General features: G+C 35.7%; 2 non-coding genes across 2 annotated transcripts; both read left to right on the top strand.

Annotated features, from left to right (window-relative positions):
* Positions 1-8,950: 8,950 nt before the first annotated feature.
* LOC128032631 (small nucleolar RNA R71) lies at positions 8,951-9,056 on the top strand. The gene has a single exon (XR_008188877.1). It is a non-coding gene; the product is annotated as a small nucleolar RNA R71 (small nucleolar RNA).
* A 4,940-nt stretch (positions 9,057-13,996) lies between these two features.
* Positions 13,997-14,099, top strand: LOC128032762 (small nucleolar RNA R71). The gene has a single exon (XR_008189079.1). It is a non-coding gene; the product is annotated as a small nucleolar RNA R71 (small nucleolar RNA).
* Positions 14,100-17,471: the final 3,372 nt, after the last annotated feature.

The following is a 17,471-nucleotide window of genomic DNA, read 5'->3' as shown; positions in this document are numbered from 1 at the left end:
TGGTGATATGAGCTTCTGGGCAAGTTGTCCCATTGTACTTCTCGAATTCTGGCATTTTAAACTTGTGAGGAAGTACCAAATCTGGAACTAAGCTTAGCTCTTTAGCGTCAATCCCGCGATAGCTCTTGGTGACTTCCATCGCCCTGAATTTCTCCTCGAGCCATTTGCACCTTTCCTCTAGCTGCTTTGGTAACTCCTCCTTTATTCTTTCCTTTTCAGCCACTTCATCGAAGTCAGGAATAGCAGAGTTAACAGGGTAGTTTTCGGGGTTAGACCCCAATCTAGCTTGAAAGTTCGAAGCACTGGCTTGGGACTGCTGAAGCCTGATTGTGACAGTGGGTTTGTACGGATATTCAACTTGAGTTTGAACATGTGGAAGAGTAAAGCCTGGAGGATAGAGTGGTTCATTACCCTCTTCGACATCAACCATGGGACCCTTTCCCTTATCACCTCCTCCAGTCAACAGTTTGGTTAGCTTCGCCATCATATCATCTTGGGATTCTCGTATCTTCTTAGACATATCCTATTGCATCTTATCTAACCGCTCATGCACTTGTAGCTGAAGTCGATCTTGCATCTCCTTCTGACACTGTTCGAGTTTTTCCAATCTTTGATCCATGTCCTTAATCTTTGCTCGAGTGCCGTAACGGTGTTTGGTTGGTTGGTTGGTTTCCAGGTTAACTGAGCAATGATTTTAATTAATTAGGATCATTTAGAGGTGTTTAATGCATATGATGCATTGTAATGCAAATGCATGAAATGAACGCGAAAAGAGACGTTGATTCATGTTCAATTCTTTACTAGAAATCTTCACTAGAAAACAAATCTCTTTACATAAAGCGGATATATATATACGGCTTCCCCCTCGTACTTCAAACGAAGACATCGACCATTCGGATATTAAGATGCATCTCGCGAATTTGAGATCCTCTTTATTTGATCTAGGTCGTAACTCCTTGCTCACTCGCGTTCATTAGCTTCTTTAAAAGATTGGGACCTTTGATGAATTTTGAAGAAACTTTGACAATTTGAATCCTCAGGTCATGCAGCAAAGTCGTATACTCCTCTTGTTAGGCTATTACCTTTCGTGTCACGTTTGCGTAGACTATACTCGAACAATCGTATTATCCTCCACCTTATCAAGAAACCCGTTTTCCCTGGCAAGTTCTCTCTTAACAACCAAACGTGAATCAACATCTCTTTTATATGATGAAATGCCATGCAGTCAAAAATGTCATGCAGCCAAAACAAAACACACAAGTTAGTATCATGCATAAAATCATAATTCAATGTACACAGGAAATTATAAAAGCACCTATTCAGGACCCCTCTAGGGTTTGGTATAGCTCTACCTAGGGCAAGTTCCTAAAGCTCACTATATGAGGCTTAGTTTCTAGAGTAAGGGTACCCGAACCAGCAGATTCCTCGATCCTCACCCATTATAGGCTCATGTGGATTGAGTTCAGTTCAGGGGGATACATTTCCCTATGGCTGCACGGAGATGAAAATCTCACGAAGACATAAGTACGGATGTATCCCGGAAGCGGTCCACTACCCTGCACGGAGGTGAAAACCTCACGAAGGACTAGTTTCTCGCTCCCAATTAAGGGGGTAAAACGGACCATGTAATGCAAAATGCAAATACAAAGTAACCGACTTGATCCAATCATGCAAACCCTATGATAAAAATCAATGAATGCGAAGAGAAATCATGTTTTTTTTTAAAAAAAAACTTTTAATTTTCGAAAAAAAGAAAAAACATAACCAATTCATGGCTCGACTCTCTAAAAGTCCCCAGCGGAGTCGCCAAGCTGTCGAAACCGTTTTTTTGAAAACAAAAATTTTAGTTGTCGACTTTTAAAAATAAAACTGGAGTCGCCACCGATCCTTTATTAAGGTGTGATCGGCTCACCTTAAAATGATTTTGGTCTACGAAATTTGAAAAAATGAGTCCGGGAGTCAGTTACGCACGAGGAAGGATTAGCACCCTTGCAACGCCCAAAATCGGTACCAAATTGATTCTTTAATGCCTTGATGTCGAAAATTTGAAAAGATTTTAAAAGGAAACTTTTTATTTCATGAATGAATCAAAATAGTAAGACATTCTTATTTCAAAGAAATAAAACACCACACCCAGTGAGTTAGGGCACAATGTTTTTAAATCTTCAAAATACCCGAATATTGCCTTTTGCTTTTGAAAATTCTTATTTCAAGAAGAAAATGTCATGACCAGTAAGTTAGGACCCAACATTTTTGAATTCCCGAGAATAAGCTCTTATTTAAAATTTGCGAATTTATTGCAAAACGAATACTTGGCTTTCTAAATTCATCAAAAAATAATCGCAATCTAGTAAGTTAGGACACGATCTTTCTCAAGAATCACGAATGCCAAATATCTCGAAAATTTATGAAATATCATGATTTTAATATTTTAATGAAACCAAAATATATTTCCCAAAAGGTAAGTTAAAAGTTAATGTATAATATGAAACAAAAACCTAGATTTAAAGCACATATGAATATACATTTACAAAATATACACATGAGTAAAATATACAAGTAAATTTGCAAACATGTGTGCATGTATTTTTCAAAAAAACATATAAGTATACATGTGAGAGAAAAGGAATGAAATATATAAACAAAAACCTTGTAATAATTTATAAAAAAGTATGTACTTATGTACATGAAAATTATGAAAATAAGATTTTTAAAAATATGTGTATATGTATATATATTTACAAAAAAATGTATAAGTATATATATAAAATATAAAGTATATAAAAGTTAAAAAATATAAAAAACGTATGGATAAAAGATATGCATATGTACATATAAAATAGAAATATACGAATATATACGTATTTAGAAAAAAGATAATTTGAAAACAAAAGTATGTATATATAAAGAACGTTTGTATGTACAAAATATATATATTTAAAATCTTTTAAAATATATGTATGTATATTATCTAAAACATGCGTGTATATGTAGTAATAATAATAATAATAATAATAATAATAATAATAATAGTAATGATAATAATAAAATCATAGCACAACATAATAAAATAAAAAAAGGATAAATTGAACTAAAAAGGGGAAAAAAAACTAAATTCGAAGAAAATCTGAAAATAGGACCACATTGAATGCGCCCGCAAGAGTGGAGGACCAAAAGGGAAATTATTCCTCCTCCAAAAAACTTGTGACGATGGGCTAAATTGAAAAACAAATAAAAATTACGGCTCAATTTAAAAAGAAACAAAGCAGGTTTAATTGCAACGCGCCACGAACAGGAGGGACTCAATGCACAATTTACCCATTAAAGCCAAACGCGCGGATCCTCCCCTTCGGGTCGGGTCACCGCGCGGGTCAAGGCTTGGATAAAACGGCGTCGTTTTGAGGTTTCAATAAAACCCAACTTTTCCTTTTAAAAATTTCATAACCTATTTTAAAACAAAAAGAATGCTGCACCCCTCCTCCCTTTTTGTTCTCTGCTAGGGTTTTATACCCAAGCTCCGATCACGATGGAGGTGGCGCCGATCGACGCTTTCGGCCAGAGAGAGGTAAGCTTCCCTTCTTCTTTTCTTTGTTACCTCTCAAAAGAAAAACAGAAAATACAATCTATGACTTAATTTTAAATCGGTTCGCTGCCTTATGCATTAAAATGATTTTTTTATTTTAAAAATGCAAGTAAAATAAATGTAATAATATTTCTAAAAATGCTATTTAAAAATACTAATTCAATTGAAATGAAACAACAATTAAATACATGGACTAAATTCAAACAAGGATAAAAAAAATTACCAACGGCCCGAAATTATGGGCTTGAAGAATGGACTTTTTTCTTTTTTTTCCTCCTTTTTTTTTTTCGGGTGGGTCATTCTTTGTCTGCTTTGGCACCTTCTTCTTTGAACAGGCTTAGAGGCCTACTAGCTACTGGAGCAGGCTTGGTGTTTGGTTGGCTGCTAGTTTGCACTGGTCTGCTAGGCCTATTAGATTTGGCTTGCTGCTGTTTTTTTTCTTTTTCTTCTATTTGTTTCTATTTTTTCTCTTTTCTCTTTCCTTTTTTTTCTATTTTTCTTTTTCTTTCCTTTTTCTTTTTTTCCTTTTTCCTTTTTTCTTTCTTTTTTCTCTTTTTCTCTTTTTTCTTTCCTTTTTCTTCTTTCTTTCTTCTCTTCTTCTTCCTTTAGCCCTCAGCCATTTCTTCTCTCCCTCATCTCTCTGCATTGTTGATTTCTTCACCCGGTGGTGCGGCAGTCACGGCGTTCTTTTCTCTCTCTTCCTCTCCTCTTCCTTTTTTTCTCTCCTCTCTTTTCTTTCTCTCGTTTCCTTTTTTCTTTTTTTTCTTTCCTTCTCCTCTCCTCTTTCTCTTCTATTTCGACAACACTACAGTTGAAGGCGTCACAACCCGCTCCTCCGCCTTCAATGGTCGTAGTGGCTTTGGAAGTTTTGGTTTTTATTTTATTTTTTTTTGCTCTTCTTTTTTGCTTACTATTTTTTTCTTTGTTTTTGTTTTTTGATTGGCTTTTTGTGTCTAGGTTTTGGCGGTGGAGTGACGATGTTGGTGGCATGACGGTGGCGATGGCTTTTGGCTGCTGTTGTTTTGATTTTTTTTTTGCTTCTGCTTTTTCTTTCTTGGTAGCTATCCGAATCCCTCTTCTCTTTCAGTTTTTTTCTTTTTAATCTTGCTTATTTTGTCTTCTTTCTCTTTGTCTTCAGGTGACAGTGGAGGGCATCATGAACCTAGGGAGGCTGCCGGAGTAGCTGGAGGTGGCAATGCACGCCTGGGTGCCGATTGAGTGATTTGACATGTCCAGAAAGACTAAACTGTAGAGAACGCAAAACTTCTGGGGCAAAAACACAATTTTAGAAAATATATGAGGCCAAAATGCAATTTATAAAAAGTTTAGGGGCTCAAATATAATTATGAAAAATTTAGAGGCTAAAATATAATTTTTTTAAAAAGTTTTATTTTCTAATTTTTTATTATTATCATTATTCTGTTATTATTATTAAAATTAGAAAAGCATAAAAACAAAACAAAATAAAAAAAACAATTAGGGGCAAAAGCCCAAACAAGCCCAAAGCCCAATTATCCAAACATAATAGGTCCAAATTGGACAAACCCAATCTCGTGATTACAACACGAAAACCTTAACGGGACAAAATTTTACACTTATCATAGGGGTGGCCAAGCTTCATGGACGCCATTTTCAACTTACTCGCATTACTCTCTCTGTTGGGCCCATCAATGATATTATTAATCTTCGCAGTCAACATGCCTACTTGATTTTTCATTCTTTTGTAGCGTCTATGCTGCCACTGACCAAGCTTCAGGCCCAGTTTCTCGAGCTTCTCAAGGGTATCCATGTTAATCCAGCTCCAAGCATTCTTGATAATATTTTTGGCTTCCTCCTCCTTCTCCCAACACACATTGTTTTTAAAGAATAGTCTAGGATCCCTGAAGTTTTCATTCAGTTTATGACCCACCGTGTCCAAAACAATGGCATCGTGATCCGATTTTGACTGTCTCACCACCCTAGATTTAAGAAACGAGAAATTTTCAAAATCATTCGCAGAGATAAGAAACCTATCTAGCCTTTCTTTGACCATAGCGTTCCCCTCTCGATTGTTCACCCACGTAAACCATCCCTTGTCCGTTTTAATATCAACCATAGAGAGCTCCTCCATAACTTCACGGAACTCCTCCATAGAAGCCCTAGATTTTCTACGGCCCCCTTCCTTTTCAGCTTCATTGATAATAGCATTAAAATCGCCACCCACGATCCAAGCTTCCCTGACCGATCTCCCAACTCTTTTAAGAATGTCCCACGAACAATTTCTTTGGTTAGGGTCAGCATGTCCGTAGAAGCCAGTGAATCTAATTTTGTTGTGATTCTCCAAATGAACCAGCGAGTCAATGTGGTGACAAGACTAGTTTTGAATTTCAACATTGACTCCCTCTTTCCAGAGCATTGCTAAGCCTCCACTTCTACCTGTCGAATTCACTGCCAAACACCCATACATCCTGCATAGGTTACGAACACGAGAGAAATTATTAGACTGCAATTTTGTTTCGCACAAGAAAACCACGTCAGGATTAGTAGCAATAAGATGTTGCTTAAGTTCTCGAACTGTTCCAACATAGGAGCTTCATTGCTCTTGGCGGGGCTAGTCACCAGCCACCGCCTTGCAAGGTGAAAGATTGTCCGCAAGCTTTCTACGCACTAGTCTGGCAAGACTTTCTGCAATGTTCTCTCCATTTCCTACTCTTATTCTTTTTCTTTTACATCGCGCTCTTCCTCGTCCATCACGTGCAAGTTTTGTTGGTCGTTTATCCATAGTAGAGCCAGACTCGGATTCCTCCTCTCCTGTTCTAACCTTTTCTTTTTCTTTAAGTCTCGTAGGATCATTTTCATCTCCATTTCTTTCCTTAACGTCATTTGTCTCTGTGCTATGATTTGTCTTGCTTTCTAATATTTCAATACCATTCCTCCAGTTGCCTATACCCTGGGCTGTTCCTCCTGGCTGCACTCTAAGCCAATTTCCATATTGGAAGCTAATGTTACCCGATCCAACATGTTCTTCGGTTTTGTTGCACTTTTGTGTTGTATGTCCAATGATCCACAGATATAGCAAAAAGCAGGTAGCCGCTCGTACTTAATGATGCAAACGATTTCAGTTTCCTCTCGTCCAACAAGATGAACCACCCTTCGAACGGGTTTCAACACATCTATTTTGACCCTAACTATAATATATTTTGCCCACCCCCCATCTCTATCCCGCCAATCCATCGCCAACACCACACCTATCGCTTCTCCCACGTCGATAGCCATCTGTCTATCCATTTGCTCAACGGGTATGTTATAGATCCTTACCCAAAAAGGCGTGATATTGAAGCATATTCTTCCAAACCTTGTTCCTTAACAAAAGGTAATATAGCAAATAGGCACTGATAGAAGAGCCAAGGAGAAAGATTGAGGATTCTCGCCCTGTCATCAATAGCACCAAAATTGACCAATATAATACCCTCGGGTAATGCCACAAAGCTAACCTCTTCCTTTGTAAACCATAAAGACTTAAAGACCCGGTACATAGCTTCTCTATTGATTTTTTCTTTAGACATTATCTTCCCTACTGCCCATACCTCATAACCCTTAGGGTTTGTTGAATACTTATTAGTGCTAATCACCCTTTTTGACTCTTCTTCTGAGAAATTTAACCTTTCCAGCAGCACATTAATGTCCTTCTCCATAATTGAGAACGACGGTGAAGGTGTCCGAGAGGAAAAACCTTCCACCCAAGCCAAGCAGAGCTTAAAGACTTTGCTTCGAGAACACCCAAGACAACTGCAATACCACAAAAAAGAGCAGCAAGAACGCACCAAGGAAAAAAAAAAAAAACAGAAAGGAATAGACAAGGCTAATAAACTTCAACGAGACTAACTCAAAAAAGAGCATACTTAACAGGGGGAGCTAAGGAGCGAGGCAGTTAACCATCAATCGAGAAAGCAATACCCTACCGAACAGCCAACATAAAAGGAAAAAATCAAGATAAAAATTAAAGCAGAAGAGAAAGCAAAACGTAATAAATGCCAAAGTATGGAAACCACGGGAAAAAGACTTGCATGCAGAAAACATGTAGAAAAATCAAAGAAAACGTACCTGGCTTCACAAAACCCACATAAACGAGGACCATGCACAAAAAATTAAAAGTCATGAAGGAAACGTAAAAAGAAAAAAGAACCATGCAAGAAAACGTAAAAAGTAATCAGGAACAATTATGGCAAAAGCGGCAATAGCACCGATTGAGAAGACCCCCTATCCCATCAAAACGTTCCCAGAATTAGGCTTGGGTTCAGCAGCACCAACTACGTAGACCGCCACCGTACAAACCTTGGAAAGCACGCAAAAGAACAACAATAGAAACCCCAACACAGAGCAGGGACGTAAAAAGGCACAACACCACCGTCCAATTATTCTTAACAAGAAGAATAAAGATGGACACCTAAAACCAAACAAAACAAGAAGACAATTTGCCGAAATCTTGGAGCGTTTTTTCTACTAGAACAACCTCTGGCTTCGGTTCATTTTCAACTTTTAAGGTCTTTCTTGAAGATCCTCAGTATTCTCCGTATGCATCTCTTGAGTTAAGATCTCTGGCCTACTAAGCACTTTACCCGGGCGGAGTGCTATTGTTTTTAAGTGCTCTTTCCCTTCTCTAATATGATTATTTTCGGTATTGCTGGGAATGCCTTTGTCAATTTGTCTTTTTACAGCCCCATCATGCTCATCAATTGACTCATCTGATCTTCCAGTTTAGTCAATGTTCTTGTTGAATTGGTACACTCAGACTGCATCTATTTTACATTTGTTCTCATTGACTACATCTCTCCCTCAATTTTATCCAGACGTTGACCACATATAGTATGGTCATTCCAGTTGGCCTTTTCTTAAGGTTTCTGTAAATAAAGAGGTTGATAGTTAGAATTTTTAACTTGGTTCAGGCTATTACCTACTTTTTGATTTCCTCCCCATCTTAAGTTCGGGTGATCTTTCCATCCGAGATTGTATGTATTTGAATAGGGATTTCCAGCCCTATTTCCAAGGTAGTTCACATCCTCGATAGGATTATTAATATAGTGGAAGAGTGGGTTGTCTCCTCTATAAATAGATGGTGTACTCTTCTCAGACTCTATTTAGTTGATTTTGTCCATCAGTTGTTGATATCTGTCATCCTCCTGGACAACCTTCACCGTAGAGAGTATTTTGCCGTATGTGTATTGTTTAGTTGGCCACTGGTAGGAATTCATCGCCATACTTTCTATTAATTTGTACGCATCCTCGTATGTTTTGTTCATTAAGGCTCTTCCCGCTGCTCCATCTAATCCTGACCTTGAATGCACATCCAACTCATTATAGAAAATTTGTAGTCGTAACCACTCAAGCAATCTGTGGTGTGGGCACTTCTGAATAAGCGTCCTAAAACACTCCCATGCTTCATGAAAACTTTCCCCTTCTAACTGTTTGAACATTGAAATTTCCCTTCTTAGCTGGACCATCTTGCAAATGTGGAAGAACTTTTTTAGGAATTTCCCCGCGACTTCATCACATGTCGTGATTGATCCTGATGCCTATGAATCTAGCCATGAAAAGGGAAACAATCAAAGGCAAATAGCGTCATCAGTGACCCTATTGTATTTGAAGGTATCACAAGGTTGGAGGAACTGTTATAAATGCTTACTAGGATCCTCTATCATTGTTTCGTGAAATTGAAAATTGTTCTGGATCATAGCTTGTTTAATTTTGGAATTATTGGCCACGATAGTTGGCCTCGTTATACTCTTTTGAACCATGTCCAGATTTGATAGCGCATACTCCTTCAGAGTCCTCTCGTTACGTGCCATGTTTATATTTGCAGAAAGTTGTAGTGGTGGTGGTGGATCTTCTAGATTGTTATTGTTAGCTTTGTCGAACAATAGATTCTATCGTGCTGGTAAATTCCCTCTAGCAGGTAACTGATTCTGCATTGGTTGTTGTTGCTGCTGATGCTATCGACAATTTCTTCATATTATTTTCTTTGGATCTATGATTGGCTTTATAGGTGTTCCCCTACTGCGAGTCATACTCTAAAGCCAAAAAGATAATATTAGTAGAAACAAAACAAATGTTCGTACATAGAACCTAAACAATTAATAATTATTTTATTAGTATGCAAAAATTAAAACTAATATAGTGACGTTGCCACCCTAGCAACGGAGCCAGCAACTTGACCGTCTCCAGACGTACCAACTTCCAGAGTAGAAATCCCACACAAAAGATGTGAAAAAGCGGAATCGATAAGTATACGGGTCATGTTGTAATATAGTTACAACGGAATAGGTAAGTACTCCGAGAAGCATACCCAATTGAGGCAAGCACTAAATTAATTCTAATTTAAACATAAATAGATCTAATTAATACTTTAATCGAATTATAGTATGAAAGGTTAAAAGAAGGTTTTTTAATAAACTATACTAATAACAAGTACAAAAATAAAATAAAATAAAATAAATGAAAAGCGAGAAATCATATAAGAAAATGTATATGTCAAATTTGAGCATGGGTGATTAGCTCGCTTAAGTAATCTTAATTAACTGTTGTCTTGGGTTTTCTTGTTCAACCAACTAGTCAATACCCCAACAGGATCTTCTGATACGTCCATTGAAATGCTGAGTCAGCAGGAACTACTTATCTTCCGACCTCATAGTCTAGATCGGTTCAGGGTTAAGGTGTCCACGATAGGCCAAACCAAATTTGGGTTAAACAGTTGATTTGTTAAAAAATCCCTACAAAACAATTAATTATTCATGCCTCCACTCACTAATCCCCCGCAAGAGGATGAGTTCCTCATGGATCTAGTAAACAATATATACTTGAATGAAAGAATGAACATAAAGAATAAATTCAAGAATAGAGTTTAGAAGAAGCTTGATTGTATTGAATTTAAGTGCAGCATTCTCACAAAGTTTGAGACTTACTCCAGAATTTGATTTGTCCCAAAAAGTAAATAACAAGAATAAGAATAAAATCTAAAATCTAAGAAAAAGGGAAAAACTAAAGAGAAAATTATACAATAGTAAAAAAGGTGTCCATCACATGTGTTATTTGAGCCTATTTATGGACGTAGAGTTGCCATCGTCCTTACCTCTAGGCCAGCTAATGTTCTTGAGTTTAAAGTTGGATTGTGCAGACTAAAACGCCCTTGGTTTGTATTAATTTCTTATAGAGAGGTGATGTCGCGACACACCAGGTCCTGTGTTGTGACATCAAGGGCAGTATGCTTAGTTTCAAGGTCTTTAGGGGTATGTCATGACATCCTCAAGTTGTGTCGAGAAATTGAAGGCAGTCTTGTAATTCTTCTATTATTCTCTTTATATTGCAACACCGCATGCTCCGTGTTGCAACCTAGTGACCAATATTGAGTTAATACGTCTTCTAATGGTCTCCTGCACACTCAGAAAGTATATTAGCTCACCCTTAGGCCTTATTCGTCCCTTAAGGTCAATAAAAGACTCAAATTACACATTTTATTAACTTAACTAATACTTACAGGAATGTAATTAAAACTTACTTAAAATACTTATATTCAAGCTTCTAAAGTGCGAAAAATAGTTTAATCTGCTACAATGAATTACAGTAGATCACCACCACCATCGCCATTAGTCACCATTTTCCACCGATTTTCATCTCCTCTTCATTTATTTTGTTAAAACTGAACTACTAATTCCCCTCTCTTATTTTTCTTAGATCGTTTACGATTCTAATTTTTATTCTTCTTATTTTTGGATGATGATTTCCCTAGATCATCTTCCATTATAAATGAAGCCTTGTGGGATCAAGGACTTATCTATCCCTTGGAATATTTCATAAGTAATCCTTAAAATCTGATAATAATATTTTCTTTTCCACTTCTTAAGGCCAAATCTAACAATGATTATACACTATTGTGAAGTTTTCTTCTTCATACCACTCGGATCCGTATTCTTGCCTTAGGAAAAAAAACTATTCTCACTTGGAAGTTGGATAAGTAAGTTTTCTCATTTGACTTTTGATATGAGACTAAAATGGAATGTTTTAGTGTTTTGACTTGGTATTGATTTATTAATAAAAAAGAATCAAGACTAGTTTTTTCCCTTGGGACCAGTTTTTTCCCTTGGAGTTGGAACCAAAATTGGAATCGAGTTATTGGATCTACTAATCGAGGTGTGGATTTAACTTATTAGAAAAATCTATTTATGGACTTACTGTCAAATAAAATATAAATATTTATTTCGATTGAAAATTCGGTAAGGATCTAAATGTTGTGAAATATTGGGAATACATTATGTATTCGAAGAGATGCTAAATCCGTAAAAAAGGGAGAAAAGCAAGTAAGTATTTCTAACTGATCATTTTGGGTGAATGTATGATATAATTGATGTGTTTTAATGATTAATGTGAAATGATGTGGACATACCAATTCTCATGATATGTGATTTATGGCAAGATTGGTTATGCATGATATATAAATAAATCATGCCTCTATTTTGATATTGGAATATGATTTGCATGTTAAGCATGCCGACTATGTTGATTATAAATATGATTTGCATGTTAAGCATGTCGACTATTTAGATTATAAATCTGAATCGCATCTTAAGCATGTTTACTGAAAATATTGTTCACATGTTATATCACATGCATGGGGTTGCAATGATTATGAAAGGAAGAAGACTTTGGCAGTTTTACTACAATATTGAGTGGCTTGACCACATTGTTATTGAATGGCTAGGCCACAACGTTATTGAGTGGCTTGACCACAATGCTATTGAGTAGCTTGGCCACCACGTTATTGAGTGACTTATCCACAACTTGCAACTTGATTGCAATATTGAGTGGCTTGGTCACAACATGGTGTGTTATTGGATGGACGAGTTCTAGGGAACTCTATAATTGTGTGTAGCGAAGATGGGTAGGAATTGTTTTGTAAAACTTGCACTAATTTCTGAAAAAGCTGCATCAACATTCTCATGCACTTTGCTATATGTGATATTATGTTGAAATATAAGTGTCGCCATATATATAAAATGTATGGCTTAAATATTGTTTCTTTTATGTTGAAATCACACTTGGCTTTGAAAGGTCACCCCTTCGTTTTCCTAATTTTTCAGATAACCCTCGAGGTTAGGACATGGGTTGGGCTTACGGAGGAGTACTTGGATATTTTACGTATAAACTTTTAATTTTTATTTACGAACTGTGGTATAGACGTTGATTTTTTTTTTGGGGCATTTTGCATGATTTGGTTTAAAAACACTAATTAGAATGATTTATCAAATCAGTACGAGAAACCAGATTTTTCAACACAATTGTGATATTGACTTAGAAACTTTATTATAAATTTGAGTATATGTTTTAGCGAAAATTAAACCTAATTGCTGAAATTTTCAATATTTTATTAAATGAATCAAGTAACGATTTGTAGTCTACAAATAAGATTTTTGTTAAATCTTCTGCTGCGACATTTTCAAAGTAAGACATTTACTTTAAGTACTCAAACTTGGACTTTTCAAGGTTATTCGATTTTTGAAAAAATCTTTACTAGAAATTCAAAAAGTTACCCTAGTTTTTCTTAAGCAAACCAATACACTGATTTTTAATAAAAGAGATAACAATTTTTGAAAAGAAATAGCTAAAAATTTTCTGTGCCATTATCATGGCCAATGTGATCTTCAAGACTCGGTCATAACGTCTAGTTTAGGGGGTTATAGGTCTACTTCTTAGGTCGTTGGCTAGCTGTCCCATCTGGTTCTCTAGATTCTTTAGAGTTGTATCGTTCTTTGCCATATATGCTTTCAACAAGTTCTCCAGACTAATTGAAGACTCGGTTGGCTGAGGTTTCTATATCTGTTAAGAAAAACCTGGCAAATGATTTGATAGCAAAGGCATATAAGAATTACCTGAACCATTCCCTTGATTTCTCCAGGAGAAGTTTGGATGACTTTTCCATGAAGGATTGTAATAATTTGATTGTGGACCTGGACCATTCCTATCTTGATGTTGGTTTCCCACTTAGTAGATAAATTTTAGACTTGATGGACAGTTCTCACACATAAGACCATCTCCACAAGACACGCACGAGATGGTCTCCAACTGACTTGATTGTTGACCTGTCATGCTAGTGTTGCAACCATTGGAATTAATGTTCTTAAGTATGGAATTCATAGAAGATACTTGAGCTACTAAAGACGTAAGAGCATCGACTTCATGAACTCATGCCACTCTTCTTCTTGAGGCTACTCGGTTGGTCGGCCACTGATAGTTCTTGCTTGAAATTCTTTCAAGATTTCAAAAATCTCATATGTTTCATTATAGGACTCCGAAAGAAAAGCTCCATTAGTTGAAGCATCTACCACCATTCTTGTGTGAGCATTGAGACCATTGTAGAAAGTCTCCAATTGGATACAATAAGGAATACCGTGATGAGGGCTTTTTCGTAATAATTCCTTAAATCGTTCCCATGGATCATATAAGGACTCATCTACAGATTGTTGAAACGTAAAAAGTTACCCATTCTTGTGTGAGCATTAAACCATGAGCATTCTTACTTGGTGGAAAATACTTGATCAGAAAATGTTCTACCAACTCTTGCCATGTAAATATAGAATCGGGCAATATGGAATTCAACCATGCTCGTGTTCAATATCGTAATGAATATTGAAATAAGTTAAATCTTAAAGTGTCTTCAGACACTTTGACTAACTTGAAAGAATCACTTACTTCCATAAATAAGCAGAGGTGAATATATGGATCTTTAGCAGCCATCCCACTAAATTGTCTCACTGTTTGCAACATCTAAAACATCACCAGCTTTAACTCAAATTAACGAGCCTCAATTTTGGGTCTTATAATACTCGGATTGAGTTCACTGAATAAGGGCATAACATACTACCGAATAGTTCAATCTCTTGTATCAGCAACAAGGATCAGATTCCTAGTATTACTGGTTACGTCTTCTCTTAGATGTTGATTCATTTCTTCAAAATTTCTTTTGATTAATCATTCCCTTCTTCTTTTCTTAAAAGTGCGTTCAATTTCTGGGTCAATTGGCAATAAATTGATAATTTGATCTATGTGCATAAACCCTGCAGAATCACTAAAAATAAAAAAATTAAAATTAAAAAAATAAAAAAATTGCAAAACAATTATCTTCACAAATAATGAAAAAGTACAGTCCCTGGCAATCACGCAAAAAATTTGTATCAGGGTTACTTGCAAGTGTACACGGTCATTACAAGTAATAAGTAGAAAGTAAAGAGTTATCGTTTCCACACAATGACTGATGTGTAAATTATTTACAAAGTCAACTATAAAATAATGTGGAAGATAGTAAGTGAAAATAATGCTGTTGAGAGACAAAAATTAAGATGTGAATTTATATAATAAGAATGTCACGAAAGATCGTGACTGTAAGAGCTTATTTTTGCCCGGGCCCAGGCAACAAAAACAAATTAACTATTCCAGTCAATTACAACAAAATTAATCCAAAATTTCATCCCAATAATAAAAAACCCTAGGCCCAGATGGCCCAAAATCTAAAACAATATTTCAGCAGCAGAATCCTAGGGCGCCGCTCCTACCTCAACCTCTGCGTCGCTCCACCCCCTCACACGCTGACCTACTCGCACGCCTCTGCCTGCACCAACGTGTCTGACACCTGCAAATCGAGCAACACGCAAGAGCAGAAAAACAAATAGCAAAACGACAAACAAAACAAAGATGAAACGTTTGTAATTTGGCTATAAAAGCCACGAGCTTTTTCTTTGTATGGGTTCGGAGTCGAAAAATATCAGAAATAAAATAATACAGTAGGTTAATGCCTTTTTTTTATCTATGTATTCATCATATTTCTTTATTTTTTTTTGTATTTTCGTTACAAATCTATTTTTTTTTAAAAAGAAAACCATTAATAAAGAAAGGAAAAGGAGAAAGAAATACACTTGGATCGGCCCTAGAATCCACCGTCGTTATCGGTCCTCCGCCGTCGTCGGTTGCGGGTTTAGGGAGGGGACCAAAGTCTTCTTCTTCTCTCCTTCTTTCCCCTTTCCATGGTTATGGTCTTTGAACGTACTTCAACGAACTGATCGGAGACAACCTCGTGCGATGCCGGTCGTCGGCCACGACTGCGAGGATGGCGGCTCAAGTAGCTGGACATGGGGAACGGAATTGAGAGAATGAGGGTTTAGTTTTTTTAGGTTAAAAGGTGGGCTGCAGGTGACAGATTTTTGGGGTTTAATTGATTGGACGAAAACGGCATCGTTTATTGGAGGGAGATCTGCGCATTACTGCCCTAATGGGTAATTTACGCAATTAGTCCCTCTAATTCTGTGGCACATTCATTGCACTCTTTTATTTTACTTAATTTCGGCCACAGAATTTTGGTGTCTGTTCCGATCTAGTCCTGCACAAAACGCCGCGTTTTGGGGATGGGAAATACTCGCGATTAGTCTCTCGAACTTTTGGTGCATTTCATTTCAGTCCTCTGGCACCCTTGTTTTACTTATTTTCAATTTTGAGCCTTATTTTTTAGCCCGATTTAATCTGATCCTCGGCCTTTTTAAACTTCAAGTTTCGTTTTTTTTATTTTATATATAAATATATATATTTAAAAATCAGTTTTATTTAATACTTTATTTAATATTATTTACTTATTCATATATATTTTTTTAAATTTTAGATTTTGTCATATACATATACATGCATACATTTTATAATACACATACATTTTTAATTAATATACATACTTATACATGTTTATATTCTATAATCTATATGCATTTTTGTACATATATGTATATACATACGTCTTTTATACTTTATAATTTTTAAATATATATATATATGCATATATACGTTCTTATAACCTATACATGTATTTTATAATTCCTAAATACACATTTTTATGTTTTATCGTTTTAAAATATGTACATGCATACATATATTTTTATAATATTGACATACATTTTATAATATATATATACGCATTTTTTATTTTATAAAATTATCCACATATAGATATACATATATCTTCTCACATTTTTAATTTTATTCATCTTCTTTCTTGTTATTATTTATTTACTTATTTACATGGTTCATTATCATTTCAAAAGGACGTTTTAATTCTATTCGTTTATTTACTTGTTATTATGTGATTGATTAAGTATCTTATATTTATTTATTTCATTGTTGATGGTTGTTTGTATTATTTACGCTTAACTTGTCGTATTCCTTATCGTGTTGTTATACATATTAACACCATACATCAAAAAGAATTTTTTTTAAATAAGGTAATATTCCGTATTTGGAAATTCGAGAAGTCGTTACCTAACTTACTGGGTTTCAATTTTTCTCGCGTTGAACTTAAATAACCGAATATCCTTTTAAAATTAAAACGAATGAGGTTTAAATAAAAAGTGAAATGCAAACTCACTCTCAAAAATACGAGGTGTCGTGTCCTAACTTACTGGATGTGACATCTTGTTATTTCGAGCTAAGGATGCATTTTCCATTTGGATTTATTCGAGTAATTTTAAAATAACACATATAAAGAAGGATCGTATTTTTAAATTCTTTTCGAGTTTTTAATTTTCGACACAAAGACACTACTTAATCAACTAGGTACCAATTTTGGGCGTTACGAGGGTGCTAATCCTTCCTCGTGCGTAACCGACTCCCGAACCCATCTTTTTGAATTTCGTAGACCAAAAAGCATTGTTTTAATAAATCAAATCGTTTATTAAAAATATCCATTTTCTAAGGTGACCCGATCACACCTCATCAAAAAGGATTGGTGGCAACTCCCGTTTTTTTCAAAATCCAAGTCGACCCCGTTTTAACAAAAAAATGGTGTCAACAGTGACAATATGAAAATTCATTAAAATCAATTTTG

This window comes from Gossypium raimondii, chromosome 1, assembly GCF_025698545.1.
Source record: "Gossypium raimondii isolate GPD5lz chromosome 1, ASM2569854v1, whole genome shotgun sequence".
NCBI classification, from domain to species: domain Eukaryota; kingdom Viridiplantae; phylum Streptophyta; class Magnoliopsida; order Malvales; family Malvaceae; genus Gossypium; species Gossypium raimondii.
This window is presented reverse-complemented; position numbering and strand designations above follow the sequence as displayed.